The 10,291-nt window shown below is 36.1% G+C and overlaps 1 pseudogene; it reads left to right on the top strand.

Moving 5' to 3' along the window:
* Positions 1-1,192: 1,192 nt before the first annotated feature.
* LOC129071094 (polycomb complex protein BMI-1-like) lies at positions 1,193-9,926 on the top strand (annotated as a pseudogene).
* The last annotated feature ends 365 nt before the right edge of the window (positions 9,927-10,291 follow it).

Below are 10,291 nucleotides of genomic sequence, written 5' to 3'. Positions count from 1 at the left end.
GTAAAATGTCAACCTAGAATGATTATTGCAAATATGTGAGGCATTATAGATAAAATGCTTAGTACGTATCTTCAACAAATTATAGTCATATATATATACATATATATAAAGTATATATATATGTATATATATGTGTATATATATATATATATATATATATATATATATATATATATATACACACACACACACAGTCATGCACTGCATAACGAAGTTGCAGTCTGCATATACAATAGTGGTATGCCATACAGCCTGCATGTGTAGTAGGCTATACTGTGTAGGTTTGTGTAAGTATACTTTGTGTTCACACAATGACAAAACCATCTAACATCACATTTATCAGAAAGTATCCTTATGATTAAGCAGTGCATGACTATATATGCAAATAATGAATAAATTGTCTTAGTACTATTTGTTCAGTAATCTATACTTTCCCTATTGATTTAAAAAGCTGTCTTATGAAATAACCCCCGCCCCAGTTTCTCCCTCTGAAGTTACCACAATTTGAATAGCGATAACTCAACAAAGAATTATCTGCTCAACACACAAACATGTCTGAGAGATCTGCACATTGAAACATGTCAAGGTGGGCAAGTCAGAGCAAGTGAGAGAGTAGGAGGGGGAGAAGATCAGAAGTGGGTGTCACAAAAGCAGCTGGGAGCTGACTATGGGTCTTAGGAGAGGGGTGAAATCAGCTTGCCATCTGTATTCACTGCAACCTGGAGGAGGAGAGATATGCAGTGAGGTGAGTGTTCCTGCTGAAGTGTTTGATATGTACTGTAACTTAATCCAGTGACCTAGGCAGAGACAAAGCACAGAAGTGAAGCCACTGTTGTCTGGTGACTGCCATTGGCAGGCAGAAAAACAAAGCCATGGAGCCTGGCCATCTCCCTTCATCCTCCCAAGGCTCATTTCCCCACACCCTCCCAGAGGAAGCAACAAGACCCAGAAGTGGTAGCAGTGAGTGTTAGGCTACACAGCACTTTATCTACAGCCCTGAAAATTAGAGAGACAGGAGAACTTTTTCTTGAGTGGCAGGCACATTCTGTGGCTAATACTAGTGACATAAGGGTGATAAGGGTGGAGATAAGAGGAGAGGCAGCTCAGGTCTGGGAGTCACCATTACTGAAAGGAGAACAAAGCCACAAACTCACCAGCCAGCTTCTCCCAGCTCACCTCACCACCACCAATCATGGTTGCACCGCCAGCAGTGTCTGGTTGCAGGGGACAGCGCTGGGATTTCTTGGGCTCAGAACTGCGTCTCCCATCACATTTCCCCATAACAGAAGTGCTGTAAGACCAAGGGGTTGTGGTCACAGAGATGCCAACACCCCCAGAGAATACAGGGCACTTTTTACCACCCTGCAGAGATCTCACAAGTCAGACCAGTGCAAGAGAAACTGAAAAACTTGTGATTCAGTGCCATCTGCTGGAAAACAAAAGAAAAACCTTGTATCAACCACTAAATAGAAAAGGGCCATTCTTAAAAACAACCCCCCCCCACAAAAACCAAATTTCATTCCCATAGATGCCTAGGTGAAGAAGAAATCCATCAAATATGAATAAACAAGGTAACAAGGCAGGTCAGATAGAAAATTAAAAATCACCAGAAAATAAACTGGTGATATTGAAATATGATATTTAGATGACAGAAAACTCAAGATTGCACTTCTGAAAACTCAATGAGACACAAGAAAACACAAAGATGCAGTTTAATGAATTCTGAAACAAAATCAGCAAACAAAAGAAACCAAAATAAAAATTCTGGAGATGAAAATTCAATGAAAGAGATGAAAAATGAATTAGTGAGCTTGAAAAATAAAGTTGACCAAATAGAAAAAAGAATGAGTGATATTGAAGATAGAAATCTAGAAATGACATAGATGGAAAAAGAGAGAGACTTGAGAGTAAAAAAAAAAGAACTCTACAAACACTATCTGACTCCACCAGAAAGGGCAATTTAAGAATAATAGGCATACGAGAAAGAGAAGAAAGGGAGAAGAGAACAAAGAGCCCATTCAAACAAATAATTGATGAGAACTTCCTAGACCTATGGAGAAAGCTAGATCCTCAAATCCAAGAAGCCAACAGAACACTTAATTATTTCAATCCTAAAATGTCTTCTCCAAGGCACATTATATTAAAACTGTCAAAAATTAATGACAAAGAATTAATTCTCAAGGAAGCCAGGGAAAATAAGATAGTAACTTGTAAAGGAAATCCCATTGCATTATTATTGGATTCCTCAGCCCAAACCCTACAAGCTAGGACAGAGTGGAATCAAATATTCAAACTATTAAAAGAAAGAAATTACCAGCCAAAAATAATATATCCAGCAAAGTTATCCTTTAGATATGAAGGAGAAGTAAAGACTTTTCCAGACATAGAGAAGCTGAGGGAATTTACCACCATAGACCTCCATTACAGGAAATACTGAAGAAGGTTTCTCTACTGGAAATGAAAGATGAAAGGATACAAAACTATGAGTAAATACTAACAGATAGAAAGTTGCAGGATGTTACAACCCTTTTTCAGAATAGAGTATTATACACTTAATGATAATATAAGTTTAAAGGAGGTGAAAACTTAAAAAAAAATAGCTACTGCAATTCAGAAATAAACTCACAGCATCAATAGGGATAATTTGTGATAAAAATACAATAGGGGATGGAGTAAAGGTCTGAATTTGCAAAGAGGAATGGAGATAAGACACATTAAGAATAAAAAGGATTACTGTATATATAAAACTTTCTTTTGCGTAAACCTAATGGTAACCACACCAAAAATTTCAAAACTGAGACATATAACACAAGAAAAGAAGAAGCAGAAGGAAAAAAAATCACAGAATACCAACAAAATAAAACAGGCAGAAACATAAGGGAAAATAAACAATGGAGATACAGAGCTACCAGAAAACAAAAGATAAAATGGTTATAGGAAATTCTCATATATTAATAATCACCCTAAATGTAAATGGACTAAACTCCCAATAAAAATTTACAGAGTAGCCCTTCTGGTGTGGCTCAGTTGGTTGGAGCAGTCCCATAGATCTAAAGGTCACTGATTTGATTCCTGGTCAGCGTACATACCCAGGTTGCTGGTTCCATCCCCTCTTGAGGCGCATGTGACAAAGCAACCAACTGATGTTTCTCTCTCACATCAATGTCTCTCTCTCTCTCTTTCTCTCTCCCTCCCTCTGTCTCTAAAAGCAATGAAAAAAAATGTCCTCAAATGAGGATTTAAAAAAAAATGTACAGAGTAGCATATTGGATCAAAAAACAAAACTCAAACATATGCTGCCTTCAGGAGACATATCTCAGCTGTAAGGACAAGTATAGACTCAATGTTAAAGGGTGGGAAATGATTCTACAAGCAAATAGCATCCTAAGAAAAGCAGGTGTAACCATATTTATATCTGACCAAATATATTGCAAGATAAAAAAGGTAACAAGAGATGAAAATAGATATTTTACAATGATAAAGAGGTCAATACATCAAGGAGACATAACACTTCTTAATATATATTCACCCAATCAGGGAGCACAGAAATATATAAAGAAACTACTAAGAGAACTAAAGAAAGAAACTGACAAAAACACAATTATTCTATGGGACCTAAATATCCCATTAACAGCCATCAATAGATTTTCCAAACAAAAAATCAGTAAAGACATATTGGCCTTCAATGACACATTAGACCAAGTGAACATAATCTACATCTACAGACTCTCATCTTAGAAGAGCATATTATACATTCTTCTCTAGTGCACATAGAGCATTCTAAAGAATAAACCATTGGTTGAGACACAAAACTGGCCATAACAAATTTAAGATTGAAATCATACCAAGCACTTTCTCTGACCACAATCTTTTGGAATTAGAAATCGACTGCAAAAAAAGTGGTAAAACCACAAATATATGGAGAAAAAACAACTGGGTCAAAGAAGAGATAAAAGGATAGAACAAAAGAAACATAAAGACAAAAGAGAATGACAATACAGCATGTTAAAACTTCTGGTATGAACCAAGAGCAATAATAAATGGGAAGTTTACATCATTATGGGCTTAGGAAACAAGAAAAATTCCAAGTAAACAAGCTCACATCACATCTTAAAGAGCTAGAAAAAGAAAAAATGCAGCCCACAGTCAGTAGAAGAAAGGAAATAATAAAAAGTCAGAGCAGAATTAAGTGAAATAGAGAAGAAAAAGACAATACAAAAAATTAATGCAACAGAGAGCTTATTCTTTGAAAAGGTGAATCAAACCTCTGGCTAGATTCACTAAGGAAAAATAGAAAAAACTCAGATAAATAAAATCAGATATGAAAAAAGAGAAGTTAGGACAAACACCACAGAAACACAAAGAATCATATAAGAACACCATGATTTTTTAAAAATTTATTTATTTTTTTCAAATACACTTGTCTCCACTTACCCCCCACTACTTTCCCCTGCCCCCCTCCTCCCTCTCCTTCTCTCAATCCTTCCCCTTTGGCTTTGTCCATGAGTCCTTGCTATATGTTCCTTGACTTGACCCTTCCTTTCCTTTTCCCCCGCCCACCCGTCCCTCCTTCCCTCTTGTCTCTGTTGGTTTCTTTTTTTCTTTCAGTGTTGCTGGGCTTATTTTTCCTTGCATCTTTGTTTTGTTGGTTAGGTTCTGCTTATAGGTGAGATCATACGGTATTTGTCTTTCGCCTCCTGGCTTATTTCGCTTAGCATAATGCTCTCCAGTTCCATCCATGCTGTTGTGAAGTATAGTAATTCTTTTTTTCTTTCTGCTGTATAGTATTTCATTGTGTAAATGTACCATAATTTTTTGACTCAATCATCTACTGGTGGGCATTTAGGTTGCTTCCAACACTTAGCTATTGTAAATTGTGCTGCTATGAACATTGCGGTGCATAGGTTCTTTTGAATTGGCGTTTTGATATTCTTAGGGTATAGTCACCATGATTTTTTGAGGTATCTCCAGATTACTTTCCACAGTGGCTACACCAAACTACATTCCCACCAACAGTGCAAAAGTGTTCCCCTTTCCCCACATCCTCACCAGTAATTGTTTGTGGATTTATTTATGATAGTCATTCTGACAGATGTGAGATGGTATCTCACTGTGGTTTTAATTTGGATTTCTCTGATGTTTAATGACGTTGAGCTTCTTATCATATGTCTCTTGGCCATCTGTATGTCCTCTTTGGAGAAGTGTCTATTTAGGTCCTTTGCCCATTTTTAACTGGGTTGTTTTTTCTTGTGTTGAATTTTTTAAGTTATTTATAAATTTTTGACATTAATCCCTTATCAGATATATAAGTGAATATATTCTCCCATTCTGTGGTTTGTCTTTTTATTTTGTTGATGATTTCCTTGCCTTTTGACCTAGCAACCCCACTTCTGAGATTGTATCTGAAGGAACCCAAAGCATTAATTCAAAAGAACATAAGCACCCCTATGTTCATTGCAGTATAATTTACAATCAGCAAGATATGGTAGCAGCCCAAGTGTCCATCAGTAAATGAGAGGATATAACAACTACAGGACATTTACATAATGGAATACTACTCAGCTGTAAAAAAGGAAAAAAACATTTTACCTTTTGCAACAGTATGGATGGACCTGGAGAACATGCTAAGTGAAATAAGCCAGTCAGAGAAAGGCAAGTATCATAAGATTTCACTCATATGTGGAATCTAATGAACAGATGTAACCAACAAGCAAAACAGAGACAGACTCATAGATGAAGAGCAGAATGACAGCTGGAGGAGGTGAGGTGAGGGGTTGGAAGGATTGAGCAAAAATAAAAAAAGACCCATGGACATGGATAACAATGTACTGATTGCTGGGGAGAAGGGGATATAAGGGAAATAAATGGTAATGAAAAAAATATAATAGAGATGAAATTAAATAGAATACTATGGAAAAACAGTCATAAAATTCAGTAAACTAGAAGAAATGGACAAGTTCTTAGATATCTATATCCTTCCTAGACTGAACCATAAATAAATGGAAAACCTAAATAGACTGATGCACTCTGAGGAAACTGAAACAACTATTAACAGCCTCCCAAAAAGCAACAATATTTAATACCTAGTCTTCTCAAACTCTTTCAAAAAACAGAAGATGAGACAATACTTCCTAACACATTTTATGAGGCCAACATTATCCTGATACCAAAACCTGTCAAGAAAAACACAATAAATTCAGTTAAAAAAGAATAACACACAAAATGAAAAATATAGAACATATCTCTGATGAATACAAATGCAAGCATCCTAAACACTAGAAAATTGAATACAACAATCCATTTAAAAGATAATACATTACAATCAAGTGGGACTAATTCCAGAGGCACAAGGATGGTTCAACACACACAAATCAATGAATGTAATGCACCTCATTGTCAAAACCAAGGGTAAAAATTATATGATCATATTTTTTTAAATTTTATTTTAATTTATTTTTTCAAATACATTTGTCTCTGCCTCCCTCCCACCACTTTCCCTTGCCCCCTCCCTCTTTCCCTCCCTCAGCTCTTCCCCTTTGGTTTTGTCCATGAGTCCTTGCTATATGTTCCTTGACTTTCCCCTTCCCTTCCTTGTCCCCCCACCCTCCTTCATATATACAATGGAATACTCCGCAGCAGAAAGAAAAAAAGAACTACTAAACTTCGCAACAGCATGGATGGAACTGGAGAGCATTATGCTAAGCAAAATAAGCCAGGGGGCGAAAGACAAATACCATATGATCTCACCTATAAGCGGAACCTAACCAACAATATATGATCATATTAATAGAGTGGTAAACACACAGTGAGACATACAGATGATGTATAATAGAATTATACACTTGAAATCTATATAATTTTGTTAACCAATGTCACCCCAATAAATTAAAAAAATTCTTTGTAGTTGTATTTCCAGGTTTTTAAAAACTATTTTATTGTTTATGCTATTACACTTGTCCCAATTTTCCCCCTTGACTCACAATTATTGAACATCTTTTATGTGCCAGACTAGCCCTATGTGTAAAAATTTTCACATACACCATTATGACAGACTGCAAGTTGCCTATCTCTCTATCAATTCTCCCTTTCTTTCTTACAGAATCATGATTTTGTTTGGGTCAACAATGTACCCACTTCAAATGCTCTCCTACCAGATTCCCTGCAGCCCATGTGAGTTGTAGCCAATGAAATATAGAGTGGTACAAATGTAGGTTTACAGTGTGAGTACACAAAACACAGAGTTTATTCTTGTATTACTATTTATTAATTATTGTATTATTTTCCATATGAACAACTGTAAACCTACCTTTGGTCCATTCTGCACAGGAAAAAGTTTTCTTGAATGAAAATATTTTTTTCCTTATGAAAATGGGTAAAATCCATTGGCATATGCCTTTTGCCTTTTGCCCTTCTCTATTTCCTGCTTAGAAAGTGATGCCACCTTGAGAGCACAAGGAAGAAAGACATATGCTTAGGATGATAGAACTAAAAAGCACAAAAATGTGATCTTTAATGACTGTGGAACCACTGTCCCACTCCTCTATAGTATACCTGCAGGCTTTTGGGTTGGGACATAAAAACGTCTCTTTATTTGTCATTTTAGTTGCATTTATTTTACAGAAACTCAACATAATCCTAACTGATAAAGTTATCTCATTTAATTTTCTCAATAACACTGTGGAGAAGGTTTTATTATTCTTTTGGACAGTAGAAAGAATAGAAGCTCAGTGATATTAAGAGATTCATGTGTCAAACAGCTTATAAGTGGAAGAGCTTGGATCCAAATCTAGATTTATCGGACTTATGCTCCTGTGCTCTTTCTTCTGTTCCATCTTGTGCCAGCTTCCTTATAGAATATCTTGCTTACTGGGAAGAGAAGGATTTGTGTGTGTGAGTGTGTGAGTGTGTGTGTGTATGTGTGTGCCTGCATGTGCGTAAGAGAGAGAGAGAGAGAGAGAGAGAGAGAGAGAGAGAGAGAGAGAGAATCTTAGAATCTTTTGAAAGAAGAATCACTCATTGTCTGCATTATGCATTTTCTAGGTTCATGATGGTACATGGGTAATATTAAAATAAGAGATATATGGGAAGAGACAAAAAAACCTTGTTCTTACTTTCTAGGATCTTTTGGCCTGAGATCAATAACCCTGCTCTAAGCATTTCTCTTTATTCTCACAGCTTTGTTAGAGCCCCTTATTTCCATTTACATGTAATGTTAATTCATTTATCTATTTATTTTACAGGAACATTCTCTGGGACAGTCATAGTAGAAAGAAGTGGACTAAGAGTCTAAAGACCTGAATCCTAGTCCTGGCACCACTGCTACTTAATGTATGAGTTTTAGGTCAGTCTCCCCATCTATATAAGGGGATGCATTAGACTAGATAGTCTCTATGGGAACTTACAGCTCTGACTGGCCAGTATCCTTTGGTAGGAAAAATATTTTAAGGCCAGATCATAATAGAACCTGAATATCTTTTGTAAGATGTGGAATTTCCTGACAAGCGATAAGCACCTGGAGACATTTTTGAGGATACCCTGGAGTAATTCTTCTGAGCATTACTTCTGAAAACTGCATCTTTCTAGTGTCCTAATTTTGTGATCTTGGGAAAGTTCTTAAGCTTCTCTATGTGTAAGTTTCTATAAAGGAGGAACAGCAACTGTACCTATAGCATAGTGTTCGTAGTAGGGTTAATGATAAATGAAAATAACAAAATTCATAGAATATTAGCTGTGAAATAGAAAATGATTAACACATGGCAACCATGATTCAAATTATCATGCCTTCCTTCTGACTTCTAGACACTTCCTCCATTTTCTAATCAGGTTATTGCGCCTTCCATTCTCTTTTTTCTTGCCTCGATAAAACAGAAATATCCTCCCTTGTAAAAAAAGAAAACTGTCTGAGAGGAGGGTAAGAGAGATGTTGGCTAGGAAGTCTTGGTTGGTATTAAAAACACTTTCCATTCCCACAGAATAATACTGATGGCTGACTGTGCCTCTTCTTCAGGCTCCCTCCCATGGGTGCATGAAACATGGGGTGAAAGGAAGAGTGGGTGGGCTTGGAAGCCAGCCTGAACTGAGTATTGCTGCAGCAGCTTCTCTCTGGCTAGGTTCCTTGCCTATGGACAGTGGCTTCTGCAGCTCATTTGAAGATGGCCACTTGGCGCCTATTCACTTTGTGTTAAATGACTTTTAACTTTTATTATGTCTTTCACATTTAATGGCCTTTCACCAGCTGCTTTTCTAGGATATTTTATTATGCAAAATTGCATCAAATAACCAGAACCAAAATCACAGACCTAAATTACCACTTAATGTGTGTGCTTTATGGAGCATACTTTGGTGATGTCAAACTGTAAGGGAATGTTTACATTTCTTCTGTAAAATGTATATTGTGTGCTACCTATAGACCAGCAAATATTGTTTCATCTGTGATGACCAAGTTTACAAAGCCATTCTACTCCTGAATATAAGGTCAGATAAAACTATCCAATGTACTCTATATAAATTAGTTTCAGATATTTTAACAAATGAAACTAAAAGGAATTTTTATGGAGCTCATTCTTCAGCTGATGCTGCCAACATCTCCAATAAAAATAGAGAGAATGCATGGGAAGATAAGAGAATTGTAACTGGTGAGACAATAAATTTCTCCATTGAATATTTTAACCAGAACATGTTAGATAAGAAGGTCTAACAAAGGCAAAAAGAAGTATAAGGAGGAAGCAAATGATGAATGATATTTATAATATACAGCAGCAATAACTATAATGAACCTAAGAAAGTTTCTCAAAAACAAAATATATATACCTAATGCTTTCTAGATTGATGTCATGTATGAGAAAGTATCTTAAAAGAATGAATATACACTAATTGAAGCTGTGTACATTGTTATCTGGAAAAGAAATGAACTTATTCCTTTAAAATATAGAGAATTCTGGATGCAGTTTGCTAATATTTTGTTGAGGATTTTAGCATCTATGTTCATCAAGGATATTGGCCTATAATTTTTTCTTTGTAGTGTCTTTATCTGGTTTTGGAATAAGGATAATTCTGGCCTCGTAAAAAGAGCTTGGAAGTCTTCCCTCCTCTCGAATTTTTTTGGATTAGTTTGAGAAGGGTAAGTGTTAGTTCTTTCAGTGTTTGGTAAAATTTGCCTGTGAAGCCATTCCGTTCAGTACTTTTGTTTGCTGGGGGATTTTTGATAACTGCTTCAATTTCATTAGTTGTAATTGGTCTTACCTTTTGTGACAGCATGGATGGACATAGAGAGTGTTATGCTAAATAAACT

Source organism: Pteronotus mesoamericanus, unplaced genomic scaffold (genome assembly GCF_021234165.1).
Source record: "Pteronotus mesoamericanus isolate MK-2021 breed Mesoamerican mustached bat unplaced genomic scaffold, CSHL_Meso_final contig_256, whole genome shotgun sequence".
Taxonomy (NCBI): Eukaryota; Metazoa; Chordata; class Mammalia; order Chiroptera; family Mormoopidae; genus Pteronotus; species Pteronotus mesoamericanus.
The sequence above is the reverse complement of the archived record's forward strand: the minus strand, read 5'-3'. Positions and strand labels throughout refer to the sequence as shown.